The 22,489-nt window shown below is 43.7% G+C and overlaps 1 protein-coding gene across 3 annotated transcripts in view; it reads right to left on the reverse strand.

Annotated features, from left to right (window-relative positions):
• The window catches only part of FNBP1L (formin binding protein 1 like), a 123,432-nt gene that overhangs the window by 43,504 nt on the left and 57,439 nt on the right, over window positions 1-22,489 (reverse strand). The gene's annotated exons all lie outside the window — the stretch shown is intronic.

Raw genomic sequence — 22,489 nt, forward strand, 5'->3', positions numbered from 1 at the left:
TATTAAATAAAAAAAGAGCCCTGGCCAGGGTGGTTCAGTTGGTTGGCATCCTCCCTGGGACTGAAAGACTGTCAGTTCGATTCCCAGCCAGGAAACATGTCTGGGTTGCAGGCTCAATCCCAGGTAGGGGGCATGCAGGGTGGGGCAAAAGTAGGTTTACAGTTGTTCATATAGCAAATAATACAATAATAAATAATAACACAAGAACAAATTGTGTTTCGTGTACTCATAATTGTATACCTACTTTTGCCCCACACCCTGTATGCAAGTGTGAAGCATTTGGGTTGCTCCTGAAATAAAAATACATTAGACAATTCATCTCTCTATCCCTCACAAGCAGTTTCCCTAGGCTATTTTTTCCCCCCAGAAACTTTTCCTCTCTTTTATGTCCAGAGATTCTCCAAGTAACCAATTATAATAGCAGTTTATAGATAAGGCATGCTTTTTAACTGGGTGTTATAAATCAGGAATTAATTGAAAGGAAGTTTTATACACATACAATACATATTATAGAAATTATAATAGATGTCATAGACATGCTGGTACTTTTGATGTGTTTCATCCATGTTTTCTAAGTACCTTAGGATCATGCACTCTGGAATACAGAGAATTAACATTGTTTCTTCAGTGGTCTGAGAAGGCTCCTACATGTAATGAGCTTCTCCAAAGATTACAATGTTATTTATATACTAGAGGCCTGGTGCACAAAATTCGGTGCACGAAATTCATACATGGAGAGGAAGGAGGGGGTTCCCCTCAGTCTAGCCTGCACCCTCTCCAATCCAGGACTCCTCCCTGGGATCAGGCCTAAACCAGCAGTCAGACATCACACTCACAAACCGGGACTGCTGGTTCCTACTGCTCACCTGCCTGCCTGCCTGATCACCCCTAACTGCCCCCCCGCCACCGGCCTGGTCGCCCCTAACTGCCCACCCGCAGGCCTGGTCACCCCCAACTGCCCCCCCTGCCAGTGTGGTCGCCCCTAACTGCCCCCCCCCCGTCCTGGTTGCCCCTGACTGCCCCCCCAGCCAGCCTGGTTACCCCCAACTGCCCCCCTCTGTGGGCCTGGTTGCCCCTAACTGCCCCCCCTCCAGCCTGGTCACCCCTTACTACCCCCCTGCCAGCCTGGTTGCCCCCAACTGCCCCCCCGCTGGCCTGGTTGCCCCCAACTGCCCCCCCTACCAACCTGGTCACTCCCAAGTGCTCCCCTGCAGGCCTGCTCACCCTCTACTGCCCCCCCCCCACCAGCCTGGTCGCCCCCAACTGCCCCCACTGCTGACCTGGTCGTCCCATGCAGCCTGCTGTTCAGTTGTTTGGTTGCCCCTCACTGCCCCCCCTGCCGGCCTGGTTGCCCCCAACTGCCCTCCCCCCCGCCGCCCTGGTCACCCCATGCAGCCTGCTGTTCAGTCGTTTGGTTGTCCCTCACTAACCCCCCTGCCAGCCTGGTCACCCCATGCAAAATGCTGTTTGGTTGTCCATCCAGTTGTTTCAGTCGTGACGACCCCTGGCTTTTTATATATTAGGATACCAGTATAAGATATCTCAAAACAATTTAAAGGCTGAAAATCATCTCTATAGATTTTCAACCTATCAACATTTGAGGCACTCTGAGTTCTAGTTACTATTTAACAGGTGATCAATATCATATTTATTTGTAAAATGGGATATAAATCATACTATCTATATCTTCTAGCAGAAGAGTAATATGAGATACATGAGACTAGATATTACCTCTTTTCTAAAGCTCTCCATGTATCTAACAGTTATTAGGTTTAGGAATTGCCAGGCCCCATTTGTGGGCCTCAGTTAAGTGATCCAGAGATAGAAAACTGAAGCTGGGCCAAAGAGTTCTCTTCCTGGAGTTTTTAAGTCTTTGGACTCGATTCAGCTTTGAGGCCAGTAAGAGAGCTGAATCTGAGACATAAATCTGGCACTGCTGGTGACTACGTTTTCTGCCAAATGAAGAAAGCCAGCCTCTACTGAAAGAATAAAGCCAACCCACCAAAAGAAGCCAAAAGAAGTAGACAACAGCAGCAAAGGGCTCTGGCTGTGTTTCAGACACTGGCTTTTTTCTCTGTGACCCAGCTGTACCAGGCCTTTCAGCAGCTTGACTATTCAACTTCTTAAGCTCAATTAAAAAATCAAATCCATTAAAAAAAATCAAAATAAATTTTTCCTATTAATAAATTTCCCATTATGTTTACACTAGCTCATATTGGGTTTTCCATCACTTACAGCCACATTTCTTCTCTCATATAGTGGAAAATTAAATGTAAAAGATAGCCACACAGAGGCACCATTCCTGTTCACAGCCTCTGTGCCTCGCTCTGCTCCAACATGCCCTACAGAGACCAAGTGGTACATGGAGTCTCTGACTGCTGTTTTCCAGATTCATGCTGAAAAGGATAGTTAATATCTACAAACTCTCAAGACTGAGTTCCTAACCTTCATGAAGACAGAACCGGCTACCTTCACAAAGAACCAGATGGGCCTGTGACTTTGATGTCATGATGAAGAAATTGGGCCTCAACTGTGACGGGCAGCTAGATTTCCAAGAATTTCTTAATCTTATTAGTGGCCTGGTAGAACCTGCCATGACTCTTTTATCCATGCCCAGCAGTATATCTAAGGAGACCTGGGAGCTAGCTTCTGGCCCACCCCCCTTTCCTTCCAGTCTCCAGATCATCATCTCCTCAGACCACACATACTCTGAGCCCAGCGCACCCACCACGCCATGCAGGCCCCTCCTGTAGCTAGTAATAAAACATTATTGGTTTCTAAACACACACACACATAAGCTATCCACAAACAAAAGAATAAAGGTGTACCCTTCTCCTTACCTCACACCACATATAGAGATTAAATCGAAACCTAAGAACTAATACTATAAAACTCTTAAAACACAGGGGGAAAGCTTCATGACAGGATTTGTCAATGATTTCTTAAATATGACACCAAGAGCACAGGCATCAAAAGAAATAAGTAAATACTGGTAAATTGGACATCAAAATTTAAGACTTCTGCGCATAAAAGTCCACAATCAACAGAGTAGCAAGACAACCTATCAATTGGAGAAAGGATTTACAAATTACATATCTGATAAGGGGTTGAAATCCAAAATATATATAGAACACCTAAAACTCAGTACCAACAAATAATCTGATTTAAAAATGGGCAATGAACTTAAATATAATTTCTCCAAAGATATACAAATGCCAACAATCATGGAAAAAATTATTAGTCTCACTAATCACCAGAGATAAATGCAAATTAGAACCACAATGAGATCTCCTACACCCATTAGGATGGCTACAATAAAGAAAATAACAAATGTTGGCTGGGATGTGGACAAATTGAAACTCTTGTTTATTACTGGTAGGGATACAAATTAGTTCAGCCACTGCAGAAAACAGTATATAGTTCTTCAAAAAATTAAACACAGAATTATGACCCACCAATTCCTCTTCTGGGCATATACACAAAACAGTTGAAAGCAGAGACTCAAACACACACATTTGTACACTCATGGTCACAGCATCATTATCCACAACTAGAGGCCCAGTGCACAAAATTCGTGCATGGGTGCGGTCCCTGGGCCTGGCTGGCAATCAAAGCGCAAGTGTCTGGCATGGAAGGGCAGGTCCCAGCTGACCTCTGGGCCCTGGGCAGCACCCGGGCCCCTGGGCCTCCGCGCGCCTCCCTCCACCTGAGTCAGGGCGCCTGAGTCCTCACGTAGAGATGCAGTGAGCGCAGCCAGACGCCACGGGCCAGGGCGCAGCATGGGCCTCTGGGCCACCCAGAGGCATGGCACAGAAGCCAGGCCGGCCTCACAGACTGGCTCCTCCATGAACCCACGGGGAGCCCGACGGGCTCCTGCAGTCCCAACAGCGGCTGGGCTCACCCACAAGAGGAAGCCTGGGTGCAGGGCAGGCTCTTCGCGGGCAGCCGGCACCTGAGCGCGGGGGCTTCCCCGGCACGCAAGTGCTGGCATCCTGGGGAGTGTACCAGGCAGAGTGAGAGGGAGCTCGGCAGACACCCTGCATTCTCACCACACCTCCATTCCTGTCACCCCCGCCCCCAGGTATCCGGTGAGAGGTCACAGCCCCCCATCTGGGTGCCATGGGAGGTTGGTCGCCGCCTGCTCACCTGCTCCACCATCATGCCATCATCCCACTCTCATCAGGGCCCATCAGGGCCGGCAGCACCTCCACTGCTGCCCACTGCCAGCGCTGTGTCGCCAACACCTGCCATGTTCCCGTGTCGCCAACGCCTGCCGTGTTCCGCACCGCCCTCTGGTGGTCAGCGCACGTCATAGCGAGCAGTCGAACTCCTGGACTCTCGGTCGAATGACCACCAGAGAGGACAATTTGCATATTAGGCTTTTATATAGGACTAGAGGCCCAGTGCATGAAATTCGTGCATGGGGGCGGGGGGTGTCCATCAGCACAGCCTGCGCCCTCTCACAATCCAGGGCCCCTCGGGTAGGGTCCCTAGGCCTGGCCAGCAATCAGGGCCTATCGGGGCTGTCCTTCCCCTGATTGCCAGCAGCTGGCCCTGCCCTTGCCGCTGCCACTGCTTGCCATTTGTGCAGCACTGCCCCCTCTGCGAGTGACAAGCGTGAGGTGTGATCGCTTGGCTGGCCTGGGCCTCCCTCTGCGGGGCAATCGCTGGCCGGCCCCACACACCCACCACAGCCGCCGGCCGGTTAGCCTAGGCCTCCCTCTGTGGCTGCTGGCCTGGTGGCCTGGGCCTCCCTCTGAGGGGCGATCAATTGTGGAGACCCCGATTGATTGCCCCACAGAGAGTGGCCACAGCCTCTCTCTGCGGGGCGATCATGGAGTGATGGCAGGGCCCCTCCGACCAATCACACCGCACCCACCTTGGCTGGCCTGGCGCCAGTGCATGTCATAGCATGATCGTCCGGAAAGTCATCCGGATGGTTGTTCGGTCGATTTGCATATTACGCTTTTATTATTATAGATATCTATGTAGTATTTTTTGTTTATTCATCTGTTGATGGACATTTTGATTGTTTCTGCCTTTTGGCTATTCTATATAATAAAAGCCTAATATGCAAACTGTCCCTTCGGTCTGTCGTTCGACCAAGAGACCAAGAATTCGACTGCTCGCTATGACGTGTACTGACCACCAGGGGTGGCATGGTACATGGCGGGCGTTGGCAACATGGCACCCAGATGGGGGGCTGCAACCTCTCGCCAGCTACCTGAGGGCGGGGGTGATGGGGACGGAGGTGCAGTGAGAGTGCGGGGTGTCTGCCGAGCTCGCTCTCATTCCCCCTGCTGGCCTCCCCTGGGACTCCAGGGCTCACGCGCCGGGGAAGCCCCTGTGCTCAGGTACCGGGCGCCCACGAGGAGCCCACCCCGCACCCACGCGGCGTCTTCCAGGTGAGCCTGGCCGCAGTCGTTGGACCACAGGGGCCGGTCGGGCTCCCCATGGGTTCATGCAGGAGCCTGTCTTCAAGGCCAGCCAGGAAAGAGCGCGCTGCCCACCCAACTTCCGTGCAGCGCCACTGAGCAGCCCAGAGGCCCACGCTGTGCCCTGGCCCGTGGCATCGGCTGCGCTCACTGCATCTCCACATGGAGACTCAAGCGCCATGACTCAGGTGGAGGGGGCGCGTGAGGGCCCAGTGGCCCAGGTGCTGTCCAGGGCCCAGAGGTCAGCTGGGACCTGCCCTTCCATGCCAGATACTCACGCTTCAATCGCCAGCCAGGGACCGCACCCATGCATGAATTTCATGGACTGGGCCTCTGGTAATGGAATAAAAAGGAAGGAAATTCTGACACATGCCCAAACATGGACGAACTCTTAAAACATTATGTTTAGTGAAATGTCAGTCACAATAATAATAATAATAATCTATATATATATATATATATAAAAGCGTAATAGGCAAATCAACCAGATGGAGGAACGACCGGTTGCTATGATTCACACTGACCACCAGAGGGTAGACGCTCAGTGCAGGAGCTACCCCCAGCCCGCAGGCCCCGATAGCCCGATGGCCAACCTCTTGGTCCCTCCCACTGGGCCGGCAGGCTCTGATCGCCTGATGGGAACGGGGAACCGGGGATGGGTGATGGCAGATGCGGGTGGTACCAGGCTAAGGTGAGTGCGATCGCCCCGCCAGTCGCCCCAGGCACAGAGGGTGACTGGCGTCGGTGGCAGGGGCAGAACCAGCTGCTGGCAGCCTGTGAAGATTGGCCCTGATCACAAGCCAGGCCTAGGGACCCTACCCGCGCATGAATTTCATGCACCGGGCCTCTAGTCTTATATAATAAAGGCCTAATATGCAAACTGTCTCCTCGGACAGTCATTTGACTAGGAGTTCCACTGGGAGACCTGGGAGTTTGACTGCTTGCTATGATGTGCGCTGACCACCAAGAGGCGGCATCAGGGACGCAGCGTTGGCAGCAGGCAGCTGTGGAGGCACTGCTGGCCCAGATGGGCCCCAATGAGAGCAGGATCACGGTGGGATGGTGGAGCAGGTGAGCGGGCGGCGCCAGGCCAAGGCGGGTGCAAGCAGGGGCCCAGGTGCTGCCCAGGGCCCAGAGGTCAGCTGGGACCTGCCCTTCCACACCAGACGCTCGCACTTCAATTGCAGCCAGGCCTAGGGACCTCACCATGCATGATTTTCGTGCACCAGGCCTCTAGTAATAATAGTAATGTATAATTTCACATATGAGTTACCTAGAGCAGACAAATTCATAAAAACAGAAAGTAGAATTGCTGGGGGCTGAAGGAAGAAGAAAAGGGGAAGTTGTTATTTAATAGGTACAAAAGTTTCGGGTTTTCAAGATGATTAAGTTCTGGAGATTGGTTGTATAACAGTATTAATATACTTAACGTGGCTGAAATGTACACTTAAAAATGATCGTAGGCAAATTTAATGTTAGATATATTCTACCACAATTTTTAAAAGTTAACTGTTTTTAAAATATGGATTACTACAAGTGATATTAGATTTGTTTTTTAAAGGGACATGCTTCATCCTCAACTGCTATACTTTTACCAATGGCAGATGCTGAAATAGACAGATGATAAGAAGAAATAAAAGGAGTTAAGTATTTATGCCTGAAAAACCTAGGAGAAGAAAACCAAACAAACATCTATGGACAGGAAGATAAACAAAGCTAATATCTATTCTCATTTCTTAAATGCCAGTTCCCAATTTTGCCTGTCTTTAGCATGTCAAAAGGTACACTGTACCTAAAATGTAAATGGGATTATGCATATATAGTATCAGCTTCCTAGACTATACTCAAAGAGTATATGGGGACAATTCATTGCTACTTAGGATGTGACAGGCATAACAATGTGGTTTCTTGGCAACTGCAGATCTTTCAGAAGAATATTTTCAGCCCTAGCTGGTTTGGCTCAGTGGATAGAGCGTTAGTGTGTGGACTGAAAGGTCCTGGGTTCGATTCTGGTCAAGGGCATCAAACTCTTCCTCTCTTAGAGAGGGAGGAAGGAGAGGGATAGAGAGTTAAAAACATCGATGAGACAGAAAAATCTAATTGCAGGCTCAATCCCCGGTCCCAGTTGGGGTACATGCGGGAGGCAACCAGTTGATGTGCCTCTCTCACATCATGTTTCTCTCTCTGTTTCTCCCTCTCCCTTCCACTCTCTCTCTAAAAATCAATGGAAATATGTCCTTGAGTGAGGATTAACAACAAAAACAAAAGAATATTTTTAGGTATGTTCAAGGAAACAGAAATTTTGTTCTGAAAATTGATAACTTCTTGATCTCCAGTGGGGGCCGTGCAGGAGGCAGCCAATCAATGTTTCTCTCTCATCAATGCTGTTTCTCTCCTCTCTTTCTCTCTCCCTTCCTCTCTGAAATCAATAATGTGTGTGTGTATATATATATATATATATATATATATATATATATTTTTTTTTTTTTTAAATAACTTCTGTTTTACTTTTAAATGTTATATTCTTAAAGAGAACTATATAACACCTTCACATACTAGATTCAACTAAGCAGCTAAAATCTGTCTGATTTGCCTACATTTTATATACATACTAGAGGCCCAATGCACAAAATTTGTGCAAGGAGCTCAGCCCTCACAGCCGCGGCGGCTTGCCTTGGCCCTTGTAGCAGCCCCAGTTTCGTCTGGAAGGACGTCCAGAAGGAAGTCCAGAAAGTCATTCGGTTGTCCGGTCTAATTAGCATATTATGCTTTTATTATTATAGATTATTATAGATAAAATGATGAAATAACATTTACCTCATTTTACTAACGGCTACACAATTGAAATGGCTACAAAAAATAATTTGGAAATAAAACCATTCAAAGCATTATAAGAGAAGTAAGAAATTAACTAAGTGATCTATCTATACAGCCAATACCATTTAACAACCAAATTACTTTTTTTTAGCTGTTTAAACAATATTGTCTTTAAGGCTTTTCATTGGAAAGCTGGCTATCAAAATATTTAACACAATTGATTAGAAACTATTTTCTTTTGTAAGAATTTTATGTTTGCCTGGCCCATGTGGTTCAGTTAATTGAGTGACCTCAGAGGTCATTGGTTCAATTCCCAATCAGGGCACATGCCTGCGTTGCAGGCTTGATCACCAGTTGGGAGCAGGCAGAAGGCAGCCAATCGATGTTTCTGTTTCATCAATGTTTCTAACTCTCTCTTCCCCTCCCTTCCTCTCTCTCTAAAAAATCAATATAAACATATTTATTCTTTTAAAAGAGCTTTATGTTTTACTTGTTAGGTTCTGCTTCACTTAACCTAAGAAAACATACACAACAATCAGGAATAGGCTTTGCAATTCTTGATGCGGTGATGGGCTTGAGTGTCTTTGCTAGTAAAATGGTAGAGTTCGCTGGTTGAATCATTCCACAAAAGTTTACTGTTGGATGCTTACTACAAGACAAGTACTCTACGGGTCATAGAAATACCATGGTAACAAAGATCATCAAATTATTGTGAAAATTAAATGAGACAGTGGCATATATAAACTGAAGATGACACTCAAAACCCAGTTGTTGCAATTGTAGATAAAAAGACAGCTAAAATACTCTAATAACTATATGAAGTCCAATCTAAACATATCATAAAGGTATAGCTATATAACATTAAAGAAAGATATAGTTGTATGGCATTAAAGAAAGGTTCTCTAATTACCATGTTGTTTGTTTCCTCAAGAGAAAATATCTGAGTTAGAAGAATATTAAAGGCAAGAACCAGAGAGAAGTAAAGTAACATTAGGCCATTCCTAACTCCAATTTAGAATAGGTTATAGGTTATAGGAATAATGAAAGTAAAAAGTATTTTTTTTAATTCTCATAATTAAAAATTGAACACTTTCTAAATGAGGCTTTAAAACACCCAGAAGTATTCTTAATATCTCTTAAGAAGAAAATTAAAATAAATAGGGCTTCTTGAAAGGTTCATTGCCCGGTCGGTGTGGCTCAGTGGTTGAGCATCGACCTATGAACCAGGAGGTCACAGTTTGATTCCCAGTCAGGGCAGATGCCCATTAGTGGGCTTGGTCCCCAGTATGGGGCACGCAGGAGGCAGTCGATCAATGATTATCTCTTACCACTGATGTTTCTCTCTCTCTCTCCCTCTCCCTTCCTCTCTGAAATCAAGAAAAATATATATATATTTTAAAAGGCTCATTTTTACTTTCCCTCCTGAGAAAAACGTTTTCTTAAAAGAAAGGATTTCTAAAGTATTAACGATTTTTAATCTTTTCTTATTCTTTATGGAAAACATACAACTAGACCTAAATTTATTGAGAACATAACTTACATTTTAATCAAATTTCTAAAATTGTGACATTATAAACAGATGTGTTAATTTATAATTGATGAAAGAGTATGTTATGAAGTTTTAGATAACTTATTCTTTCCTGTAAAATATTTTAGACATCGCAAAATGTCTCTGTGATACTAGACACTAATGATAGGGGGGAAAAATCCTCTTGAGTAGAGGATTATTCATTGTTCCTATGCTGAGAGGCAGGTAAAAATACCAAGAGCTCAGGCTATGCAGCCAGATTTGAATTTAGCTAGCTGTATCTTCACCTCTCTGTAACTCAGTTTCCTAATATATAAAACAATACTGACATACATTAAACTAAAAAGTTTTGGCACAGCAAAGCAAATCATCAACAAAACAAAAACACAACCTACTGATTGGGAGAAAATATTCAACAATGATATATCTGGTAAGAGGATAATACCTAAAATTTAAAAGAACTCATAAAACTCCATACCAAACAACAAGAACAAAACAATACAATTAAAAATGGACAGAGAACCTGAATAGACACATCTCCAAAGAGGACAGAGAGGACAGAGAGATGGCCAATAGACTTATAAAAAGACTGACTAGTGACCCAGTGCACAGATACGTGCACATTGAAAGGAAATTAATTAGAAGGTGGCCGGCGGGCCGGGACTGGGTGATACTGGCTGGACATGCCCTGGAGCCACCCTCCCACGGTCACTTCCTGGCCAGCCGCACCTGGGGTGGCTCCGTAGATTGAAAGGCCATGGCTCGAAAGGCGTCTGCGGAGTGAGCGGGATCCCTCCGGCAGGTGGGGTCCCTTGGCCTGGCCTGCTGGGATCGGGCCAAAACCGGCTCTCCAACATCCCCCAAGGGGTCCTGGAGTGCAAGAGGGCAGTCTGCAAGCTGCTGTCGTACAAGGTGTGGAAGGCAAACGCAAGTGTGCAGTAAGCCAGATTTGGGGCCGACAGTGCCCCAGCAACAACATAACCCACAGCCGAAGGTGAAATTCTGCGGCCCCATGAGGAATCGGGCTCCCTCCTCTCTGGTTTCAGGATGCGTCACCCGAGAATTGCCGTTGCCAAGTCACTGCAGCTCGGCAGCTCCTGCATTGAGCGCCTGCCCCCTAGTGGTCAGTGTGCATCATAGCTACCAGTCGGACGGAGGGAGGGACACTTAGCATATTAGCCTTTTATATATATACTAGAGGCTCAGTGCACAACATTCGTGCACTTGGGGGGGTGGGGGGGGGAAGGGGGTCCTTCAGCCCAGCCTGTGCCCTCTCACAGGCCGAGAGAAGTAGGCAGTCGGACATCCTTAGCGCTGCCGTGGAGGGGGGAGAGGCTCACCAGCCGTGAGCCTGGCTTCTGGCTGAGGGGCATTCCCCCTGTGGAAGCGCACTGACCACCAGGGGACAGCTCCTGCATTGAGCGTCTGCCCCCTGGTGGTCAGTGCACGTCATAGCAACCGGTTGTTCCCCCATTTGGTTGATTTGCATGTTAGCTTTTTATTATATAGGATATAGATGCTCAACATCACTAATTAGAGGAATGCAAATTAAACCACAATGAGATATCACCTCACACTCAACAAGTGTTGGTGAGGATGCAGAGGAAAAGGAACCCTCGTGCATTGTGGGAATTCAGATTGGTAGAGTCACTAGGGAAAACAGTATGAAAGTTACTCAAAAGATTAAAAATGAAACTGCCTATGACCCAGTGATTCCACTTCTGGGAATTTATCCCCCAAAATTCTGAAACACTAATTCAAAACAACATATGCACCCTATTTTCATTGCTGTGTTACTGACAATAGCCAAGAGAAGGATGCAACCCAAGTGCCCATCAACAGAAGAATGGATAAATTGTAGTACATATATACAATGGAATATTACTCAGCCATAAAAAAAGAAAAAAAGAATGAGGCCTAGTTAATTTGGCTCCGTGGATAGAGTGTCAGCCTATGGAATGAAGGGTCTTGGGTTTGATTCCGGTCAAGGGCACATGCCCGGGTTGTGGGCTCAATCCCCAGTAGGGGGTGTGCAGGAGACAGCCAATCAATAATTCTCTCTCATCATTGACATTTCTCCCTCTCTCTTCCTCTCTGAAATCAATAAAAATATATGGGGGGGGGGGGAGAATAAAATCTTACCATTTGTGACAACATGAATGGACCTAGAGGGTATTCTATTAAGTGAAATAAGTCAGACAGAAAAAGTCAAATACTCTATTACTTCACTTATGTGTAGAATCTAAACAAAAAAACAACAACAAACAAACAAAACAGACTTACAGTCGCATGGAATTAACTGATGGTTGTCAGAGTAGAGGAGTTTGGGGGATGGTTAAAAAGGTGAAGAGATTAGGAAGTGCAAATTGGTAATTATGAAATAGTCATGGGAATAGAGTCAATAATATTGTAATAACTATGTAATAACTAAAATACATGGAATAGAGTCAATAATATTGTAATAACTATGTATGGTGCCAGGTGGGAACTTAAATTATCGAGATCAGTTTGTAAACTACATAATTTTCTAACCACTATGCTGTATGACTGAAACTAATATAAAGTAATATTGAATTTCAACTGAAATTGAAAAATAAAATTAAAAAAAATTTTAAGAACCTTTTTGCAAAAACATAGTGACATTTTTGTTGGGTTTTATGAAAAAGAAATGTATAAATATGTGTACAAAGCACTTAGAATAGCATTGAAACATTAAATGCTATACAAGTATTCAGCAAATACCAAAAAAAGTGCTTGCTCTATGTCAAGCATTGTTCTAGAAGCTAGAAATAAGCAGTATACAAAATAAGCAAAAATCTCGTTCCCCTGTGGAGTTTACATTTTGGTAGGGGGATTATATTCTAGAATTAATAGGCAAAAATTATTCAGTCAATAAATCATCTGATTTGAACACCTAGACAGGCACCCAGGCAGGTTCAGTAACAATCTAATAGGAACTGATGGGAATGAAAGCGTTTCCACAGAATCAAATTCTATGAAGAAATTTAATCTAAACTCCAAAATGTGGGGAACAGTACCTCCTGTCTATATTCAAATGCCACTATTAGGGTTTACTACATTAAGCAGTTGGTCAAAAAACTCAGGGGAGACCATAGTAGTAGAGGGTTAAACAATGGCAGACCAAAGAATAAAAGCTTGTTTCTGCACAGCAAAAGAAACTATAAACAAAACAACGAGAAAGCCCACTGCATAGGAGAACATATTTGCCAATGCTATTTCAGATAAGGGTTTAATCTCCAAAATTTATAGAGAACTCATACAACTTAACAAAAGGAAGATAAACAATCCAATCAAAAAATGGGCAAAGGACCTAAGTAGACACTTTTCAAAAGAGGACATACAGAAGACCAGGAGACATTTGAAAACATGCTCAAAGTCACTAATCATCTGAGAGATGCAGATCAAAACGACAATGCGGTACCATCTCACACCTGTCAGAATGGCTATCATCAACAAATCAACAAATGACAAGTGCTGGCGAGGATGCAGAGAAAAAGGAACCCTCATGCACTAGTGGTGGGAATGCAGACTGGTGCAGCCACTGTGGAGAGCAGTATGGAGTTTCCTCAGAAAACTAAAAATGGAACTCCCATTTGACCCAGTAATCCCACTCCTAGGAATATATCCCAAGAAACCAGAAACACCAATCAGAAAGGATATATGCACCCCTATGTTCATAGCAGCACAATTTACAATAGCTAAGATTTGGAAACAGCCTAAGTGCCCATCAGCAGATGAGTGGATTAAAAAACTATGGTACATCTACACAATGGAATACTACGCTGCTATAAAAAAGGAGTTCTTACCATTTGCAACAGCATGGATGGAACTGGAGAGCATTATGCTAAGCGAAATTACCCAGTCAGAGAAAGATAAATATCACATGATCTCACTCATTTATGGAATATAATGAACAACATAAACTGATGAACAAAAACAGATCCAGAGACAGAGAAGCATCGATCAGACCGTCAAACCTCAGAGGGAAGGTAAGGGAGGGTGGGAGTAAGGGGGAAGAGATCAACCCAAGGACTTGTATGCATGCATATAAGCCTAACCAATGGACACAGACATCAGAGGGGTGAGGGCATGAGTGGGAGGGTGGGGGGTAAGGGGGGGATAAGGACACATATGTAATACCTTAATCAATAAATAAAAATTAAAAAAAGAAGAACCCAGGGAACTCATCTTTGTATTCACTTTCTGAAAATGGGAATTACTTTTTTTTTTAATTATCTTAAGTTGTACATATGTCTCCTTTTTCCCCAATTGACACCCCCACCAACCATTCCCACCCCGGGGCAAGCCCCCACCTCCTCAGTGTCTGTGTCCATTGGTTATAGTAATATGCATGCATACAAGTCCTTTGGTTGCTCTCTAACCCCTCCCCCCACCTCCCCTGCCATTTGTCTCTGGATCTATTTTTCTTTAAATATATTTTATTGATTTTTTTTTTACAGAGAGGAAGGGAAAGGGATAGAGAGTTAGAAACATCGATCAGCTGCCTCCTAGGAATGTGCTTGCAACCAAGGTACATGCCTTGACAGGAATCAAACCTGGGACCCTTCAGTCTACAGGCTGACGCTCTATTCACTGAGCCAAACCGGTTAGGGCTGGATCTATTTTTGTTCATCAAATTATGTTGATCATTATATCCCACAAATGAGTGAAATCATGTGATATTTATCTTTCTCTGACTGGCTTATTTCACTTAGCATAATGCTCTCCAGTTCCATCCATGCTGTTGCAAATGGTAAGAACTCCTTTTTTACAGCAGCGTAGTATTCCTTTGTGTAGATGTGCCACTGTTTTCTTATCCACTCATCTGCTGATGTGCACTTAGGCTGTTTCCAAATCTTAGCTATTGTAAATTGTGCTGCTATGAACATAGGGGTGCATATATGCTTTCTGATTGGCGTTTCTAGTTTCTTGGGATATATTCCTAGGAGTGGGATCCCTGGGTCAAATGGGAGTTCCATTTTTAGTTTTTTGAGGAAACTCCATACTGCTCTCCACAGTGGCTGCACCAGTCTGCATTCCCACCACCAGTGCATGAGGGTTCCTTTTTCTCCGCATCCTTGCCAGCACTTGTCATTTGTTGGTTTGTTGATAATAGCCATTCTGACAGGTGTGAGATGGTACCGCATTGTCGTTTTGATTTGCGTCTCTCAGAAGATTAGTGACTGTGAGCATGTTTTCATATGCCTCTTGGCCTTCCTTATGTCCTCTGTTGAAAAGTATCTATTTAGGGGGGTGAGGGCATGTATGGGTGTGGGGTGGGGGGGGGGGGGTAATGGTAAGATATGTACACATATAATACCTCAATAAAAAAAAAAGTATCTATTTAGGTCTGTTGCCCATTTTTTGATTGAGTTGTTTATCTTGCTTTTGTTAAGTTGTAAGAGTTCCCTGTAAATGTAGGAGATTAAACCATTATCAGTGATAACATTGGCAAATATGTTCTCCCATGCAGTGGCCTTTCTTGTTGTTTTGTTGGTTTCTTTCGCTGTACAGAAGCTTTATATTTTGATATAGTCCCATGTTTATTTTCTCTTTAGTTTCCATTGCCCTAGGTAGAATCAATATCATTAAAATGTCCATACTACCCAAAGCAATCTATAGATTCAATGCACTCCCCATTAAAATACCAACGGCATATTTCACAGACCTAGAACGAACTCTCCAAAAATTCATCTAGAATAAGAAAAAGACCCCAAAATAGCCGCAGTAATCCCGAGAAAGAAGAACAAAGTTGGATCTCAATACCATATATCAAGCTGTATTACAAAGCCACTGTTCTCAAAACTGCCTGGTTCTGGCACAAGAACAGACATATAGACCAATGAGATATAACAGAGAACCCAGAAATAGACCCAAACCACTATGCTCAATTAATATTTGACAAAGGAGGCAAGAACATACAATAAGTCAAGACAGTCTCTTCAACAAATGGTGTTGGGAAAACTGGACAGATACATGCAAAAAAAATGAAACTAGACCACCAACTTACACCATACACAAAAATAAACTAAAAATGGATAAAGGGCTTAAACATAAGATGGGAAATCATAAAAATATTAGAGGAATCCACAGGCAGCAAATCTCAGACACATGCCCTGGGTTCTCCTGAGACTAAAGAGAGTGACACAGAAACTGAAAATTCTGATAAAGAGGCATGAGAAAGTAAAGGCTAAATAGAAAATAGAGACTGGTATTGTTCGGATTATTCTATATCTAAGCCTACCCCTAGATATATGGAAAAGCTTTTAGTAGAACCACCATCTCATCACAATGATGTATCATTGACCCTTGAACAATGGAGGTTTGAACTGTAAGGGTCAACTGAAAAAAGTCTTCATATAAGTAAACTGGCACAACTGTGTCAACCGTGTAGGACACAAATGCTAGTACAGATAGAAAGCAGTACTTGGTCAAAGGTACAGAATATGGGCAGAAATCCTAATTTCTGAACTAAACCAAGTACTATATTTACAGATAACTCAATTATTTTACTCATTTAATTTATATTCACTCAGCTCTAGAGATACCATCTATGTTGCCAGGCTTGGCAAGGGTACAGAATTGAACAAAACATCAAAAGCTACTTGGAAAGGGGGATTCAAAAGGGCGGCAGAGAAAGTGGATGCTATACTCACCTCCTCCCAGAACCAACCTGGAATTACACTAAATTATAGATCAATCATCCTGAATAACCACCTGAAGAGAGAAGTCTTATAACCAAGGGTTTACAGAAGAAACCACATCCAGACCTAGGAAGGGTGGAGACACAAAAAGGGCTGGCCCTGCTCCTACAAGCAGCTGCTGAAGTTCCGGAGGGATACCTCAGCTGCAGGGGTCCTCCTGAGAACCATGAGGTCTAAACCCCAAGCTCAGCTCCCCAGCCCAGAACACCAGAGCTGGGAAGAGGTGCTCACATAATATATGGCTGTGCAAAGCAACGGGATTTCTTTCTGCCAGGAAGAGGCAGGATTCACTGGAGACAAAGGCACCCTCTTTAAAGGGCCATTGCAAAATATCTCATTTGTAGCCACTCATCCTGGGCTCCCACGGAGGGAGGGCAGAGCGGACTAGAGTTGCTTGAGGACAATCTGAGATTTGTGTCTCTGCTGGGGTGGGTGGGGAGGGGCGGCCTGAAGGGAGAGTCACCAGAATCCCTGTGCTGAATCATTCTCCCATACCACAGACGCCATCTCTCTTGGGTGGAGCACTCTCCTCCAGGTGGCATGGGTGGGGGGGCAGGGAGACCTTAAACTGTGAAGTGTAAGCCCTGAGGAGTACAGCCAGAGGCTCTTTCTGTGACTGAGCCTGACAGGCAGCCAGCAGGCAGAGGCAGATAGAGCCAGATCTCATCAGGGTGCCTTGGGACTTTTGCTGACCTGCCCCCAGGTCCAGTGCTGCTAAAAGCCAGCCTTGGTGCACAGTAGAGGCAGCCACAAACTGTGGATCACAGGTAACTCCAAACGGGTTGCCAAGGGCCAGTAACAGGCCAAGTCTGACCTTGGCCTGCACCACAGTCCCTCCCAGGAGGGCAAGAACCAACACACCCAATGACTAGCTTTGGACAACATCAGAGCAAGATCCAGTAAGTTTCACAAGTAGCATATCCAAAGGGAGATCTCAGAAGGCACCAGACCTTGCTGAGGTGAATTCTGACTCCTGTGGTCAGCACCTGCGCAATAGCTCACACACCATGGTCAGGGTTGAACCTCACAGTCAGCCGACCTGAGGGTTGATTCCACACAGGAATGGGCCAATAGCAATAATGACTCAATTACAACAGGAGGACCCACATAACCCACCACATGGGACATGCCTGGAGCATCCAGCTCAGGTGATCACGGAGACTGCACCACTGGACCCTACAGGATACCTATTACGTAAGACCACCCCACCAAGATTGGGAGTCATAGCAGATCTATCTAATACCTGGTACATAGAAACAAACACAAAGAGGCAGCAGAAATTGGGAGACAAAGAAACAGACCCCAAATAAAAAAAAAGCAGAAATCTCCATGCTACTTGATATCAAACTTTACAAGGACACAGTAATCAAAACCATATGGTACTGGCATAAAAAAAGACATATAGATCAATGGAATAGAGAGCCCAGAAATAAAACCACGCCTGATAGTCAATTAATACTTGACAAAAGAGGCAAAAACATACAATGGGGTAAATATAGTCTATTCAATATAAGATGCTGGGAATATTGGACAGATACGTGCAAAAAAAAAAAGAAAGAAAGAAACTAGACTACCCTTTTTTACCATACACAAGAATAAACTCAAAATGGATTAAATACTTAAATATGAGACTCAAAAACCATAAAATTCCTAGAAGAAAACATAGGCAGTAAAATCTCGGACATTTCTTGTAGCAATATTTTTTGTAATATATCTCCTTAGGCAAGTGAAACAAAAGGAAAAATAAACAAATGGGACTACATGAAACTAAAAAGTTTTTTCACAGCAAAGGAAACCATCAATAAAATGAAAAGACATCTCACTGAATGGGAGAAAATATTTGCCAACGATACATCTGATAAGGGAATAAGAACTTATAAAACTCAATACCAAAAACCAAACAATCCAATTTTAAAATGGGCAAAGGACCTGAATAGACACTTTTCCAAAGAGGACATTCAGATGCCCAACAGACATATGAAAAAAATGCTCCATGTCACTAATCATTAGAGAAATGCAAATTGAAAACACAATGAGATATCACCTCACACCTGTCAAAATGGCTATCATCAATAAATCAGCAAACGAGTGTTGGTAAGGATGTGGAGAAAAGGGAAACTTAGTGCACTGTTGGTGGAAAGGTAGATTGGTGCAGCCATTGGAAAGTAGTATGAAGATACCTCAAAAAATTTAAAAATAGAACTACCATATGACCCAGCACTTCCACTTCTGGCAATTTATCCAAAGAAACCTGAAAGAAACACTGATTTCAAAGAATATATGCACCCCTATGTTCACTGCAGTGTTATTTACAACAGCCAAGATTTGGAAGTAGCCCAAATCTTGGAAGTATCCCATCAGCAGATGAGTGGATAAAACAGCTATGGTACATTTACATAATGGAATACCACTTGGCTATAAAAACAGAAGGAAATCTTACCCTTTGAGACAGCATGGATGAACCTTGAGAGCATTATGCTAAGTGAAATAATCCCGTCAGAGAAAGACAAGTACCATATGATTTCACTCATAATGTGGAATCTAATGAACAAAGTGAATTATCAAGCAAAATAGTGGCAGACTCATAGACAGAGAGCAGGCTGACAGCTATCGGGGTGGGAGGGTGAAAGGGTGGAGGGATTGAGCAAAGAATTTAAAAAAGAGAAAAACTAAAAAGTAAAGGTATTTGGAGAGATTTCTGCTCTCGTTAAGATAAGAGTAGCTTTTACGGTTTCTATCGTCCAATCTATTTCTCTTCTAGTATACCACACTGCCACACATTTAAACCAGAAAGACATGATCTGGGGTGGCAGTAGGGAATATAATTTCACATAACAATCTTTACGATAGCACTTAATACCATAATTATTTTTACTAAAAAATAAAATGACACCTATGTATATAGAACTTTTTTTTAACTTAGAAATTTTAGTTAATCTCTGCCATACAAATACAATAAATTTATTAAAGGAATCACTGAGTTCAGTTTTTTATGTCTGCAAACATAAAACACTCTACTAAGTTATCTTAAATCAGTTTATCATCAATCAAAATGGATATGACTCAATTGTGTATAGCTATGTCTTTAAACATAATTAGATGCTTTATTTTCTATTTATTACCATCCTCAAACCACTACCAAAAATCAAGGTAAAATTAAACCAAAGCCATCAAAATAGACAAGTAGATGAGAAGAAAATAAACTGGGAATACCAAAGGCTGAAAAACTTTAATATCTTGTAATACAGGGTGGGGCAAAAGTAGGTTTACAATTGTTTGTGTGGAAAATAATACAAGAATAAATAATAATACAAGAATAAATTCTGAGTTCCCCATACTCACAATTGTAAACCTTTTGCCCCACCTTGTATGTTTAAAATGTAAATGTTTAACATTCTGAATATAGTTATTATTTAAGAGGAAAAATAGCTGCCTACTATGAAAGAAATTGTCCTCTGCATAGTATAAACAGGAGGGAGTTAACCAAAAGAATCTTTTCCATTAAAGAAGAGGAAATAAACAAGGCAAACCTCTTCCCTTTGGACTAAAAAAAAAAAAAAAAAAAGGTGCAAATCACTGACCTAGAGCATCTGTGCATAATAAACTCTACTTTCTCACTGCAAAATTATATTTTTCATTCAATATAATTGCAGATTCTAGCCACCTCTGCTTCAGTGAAGTGGTGCTCAAATATTTTTTTGCAAGTAAATGAAAATTATAATGATTGTTATCAGTCACAAAACAGAGAGAAAGGCAAACAAGTCTGTCATTTGATTAGAGTCCTGTTACTTTGGTAAAAGCTTGGCCATCCTGAAACCCTGAAGCCTGAGTTATTCTGGACAGTTAAATATTCCAGACTGCTGAAATTTTACCTTCTAAATTACCGATTTTTTATTTTATAATTTGTTGTAAGATTCTCTATTGAAGTATGCCACATTCTTTGCTTAAAAACAAATGTTTTAAACTACAAAAATAACACAATTGTTTAAAAGACTTCAATAATTCAAAAGTGTAAATAAAAAAAGTTCCTTCCCTTACCATCCCCCCTCCGATTCCCCAGGGGGTAACTGCTATAAAACAATTTGGGTGTATCCTTCTGTACTTCTTGAGAATACATACAAATTTTATACATAATTTGTATTCAAAAACTAGAGTAAGCAAGCAGATTTGCTATACATTCAGTTCTATAACTTGCTTTTTACACTAATAGATTACTAGTAAATAGCCTTTTAAGTTTAAATATACTAGTATACCTGATTTATTTAAACTGCATATTCCACAGTATTTTTCATCATTCCCTTACTGACAGGTACTTTAGACTGGAAACTCTTTTTAATCTGTTTTTAATATTTTAATCTTTTTTATTGTCATTTCACACTGCCATCACTGTATTGCCTAAAGTATTTCTTCTCCTCACTTACATTGGAAAAGCTGGAATCCAAAGAACTTACTGTGCTAGAATTGAGATCAAATTTAAAATTAAATGAGGAAAAATTTTTGTTGTTCACATGTGAATACAATTTTGATTGCTATTTTAACTTTTCAGAGGTCCTTAATGCTTCTAGATTCTTGAGGGGTAAAGTTCCAAGAGTGTAACTTCTGGACAGGTGAAATATCATCACTATTATTATTAATACTAGAGGCTCGGTGCACAAAATTCGTGCATGGGGGATGTGTCCCTCAGCACAGCCTGCACCCTCTCCAATCTGGGGCCCCTCAAGGGATGTCCAACTGCCCGTTTAGGCCCGATCCCGGTAGGACAGTCAGACATCCCTCTCACAGTCCAGGACTGCTGGCTCCCACTGCTCGCCTGCCTGCCTTCCTGACTGCCCCTAACCGCTTCTGCCTGCCAGCCTGATCACCCCCTAACCAGTCCCCTGCCAGCCTGATTGATGCCTAACTGCTCCCCTGCCAGCCTGATTGCCCCTAACTGCCCTCCCCTGTAGGCCTGGTCACCCCTAACTGCCCTTCTCTGCAGGCCTGGTCCCCCCCAACTGCTCTCCCCTGCAGGCCTGGGTCCCCCACAATTGCCATTTCCTGCAGGCCCGGTCGCCCCCAACTTCCCTCCTCTGCCGGCCTGGTCACCCCTAACTGCCCTCCCCTGCAGGCTTGATCACCCCCAACTGCCCTCCCTTGCAGGCCTGGTCCCTCCCAACTGCCCTCCCCTGCTGGCCTGATCACCCACAACTGCCCTCCCTTGCAGACCTGGTCCCTCTTAACTGCCCTCCCCTGCTGGCCATCTTGTGGTAGCCATCTTGTGTCCACATGGGGTCAGCCATCTTTGACCACATGGGGGCAGCCATCTTGCATGTTGGGGTGATGGTCAATTTGCATATTACTCTTTTATTAGATAGAATAGAGGCCTGGTACACGGGTGGGGGCCAGCTGGTTTGCCCTGAAGGGTGTCCCGGATCAGGATGGGGGTTCCTTTGGGGCATGGGCAGCCTGGGCAAGGGGCCTGTCGTGGTTTGCAGGCTGGCCACACCCCCCGGCAACCCAAGCGGAGGCCCTGGTATCTGGGATTTATTTATCTTCTATAATTGAAACTTTGTAGCCTTGAGCAGAGCCAAGCCTCCTGCTTGCTCCACGGCCACAGCCATTTTTGTTGGGATTTATTTATCTTCTATAATTGAAACTTTGTAGCCTTGAGTAGAAGCCTGGGCCTGCCAGGCTGTGCGGAAAGCTTGGCTTCCTCCATTGCCGGGGAAACCCAAGCCTCCTGCTCACTCCGTGGCTGCAGTCATCTTGGTTGGGTTTATTTGCATACTCGCTCCTGACTGGCTGGTGGGTGTGGCTTGTGGGTGTAGCAGGGTGATGGTTAATTTGCATATTACTCTTTTATTAGATAGGATACTAATAGGCTGTCTGTTAATATTCTCAAATGGGAAATACCTGCTTTAAAAAAAAAAACAGGAAGCCAATGGATGAAGAAATTAACATGATGCCATTCTTTCAGTAAATGTCCTAATAGTATGTGCATCATT

Source organism: Cnephaeus nilssonii, assembly GCF_951640355.1.
Source record: "Cnephaeus nilssonii genome assembly, chromosome: 7".
NCBI classification, from domain to species: domain Eukaryota; kingdom Metazoa; phylum Chordata; class Mammalia; order Chiroptera; family Vespertilionidae; genus Cnephaeus; species Cnephaeus nilssonii.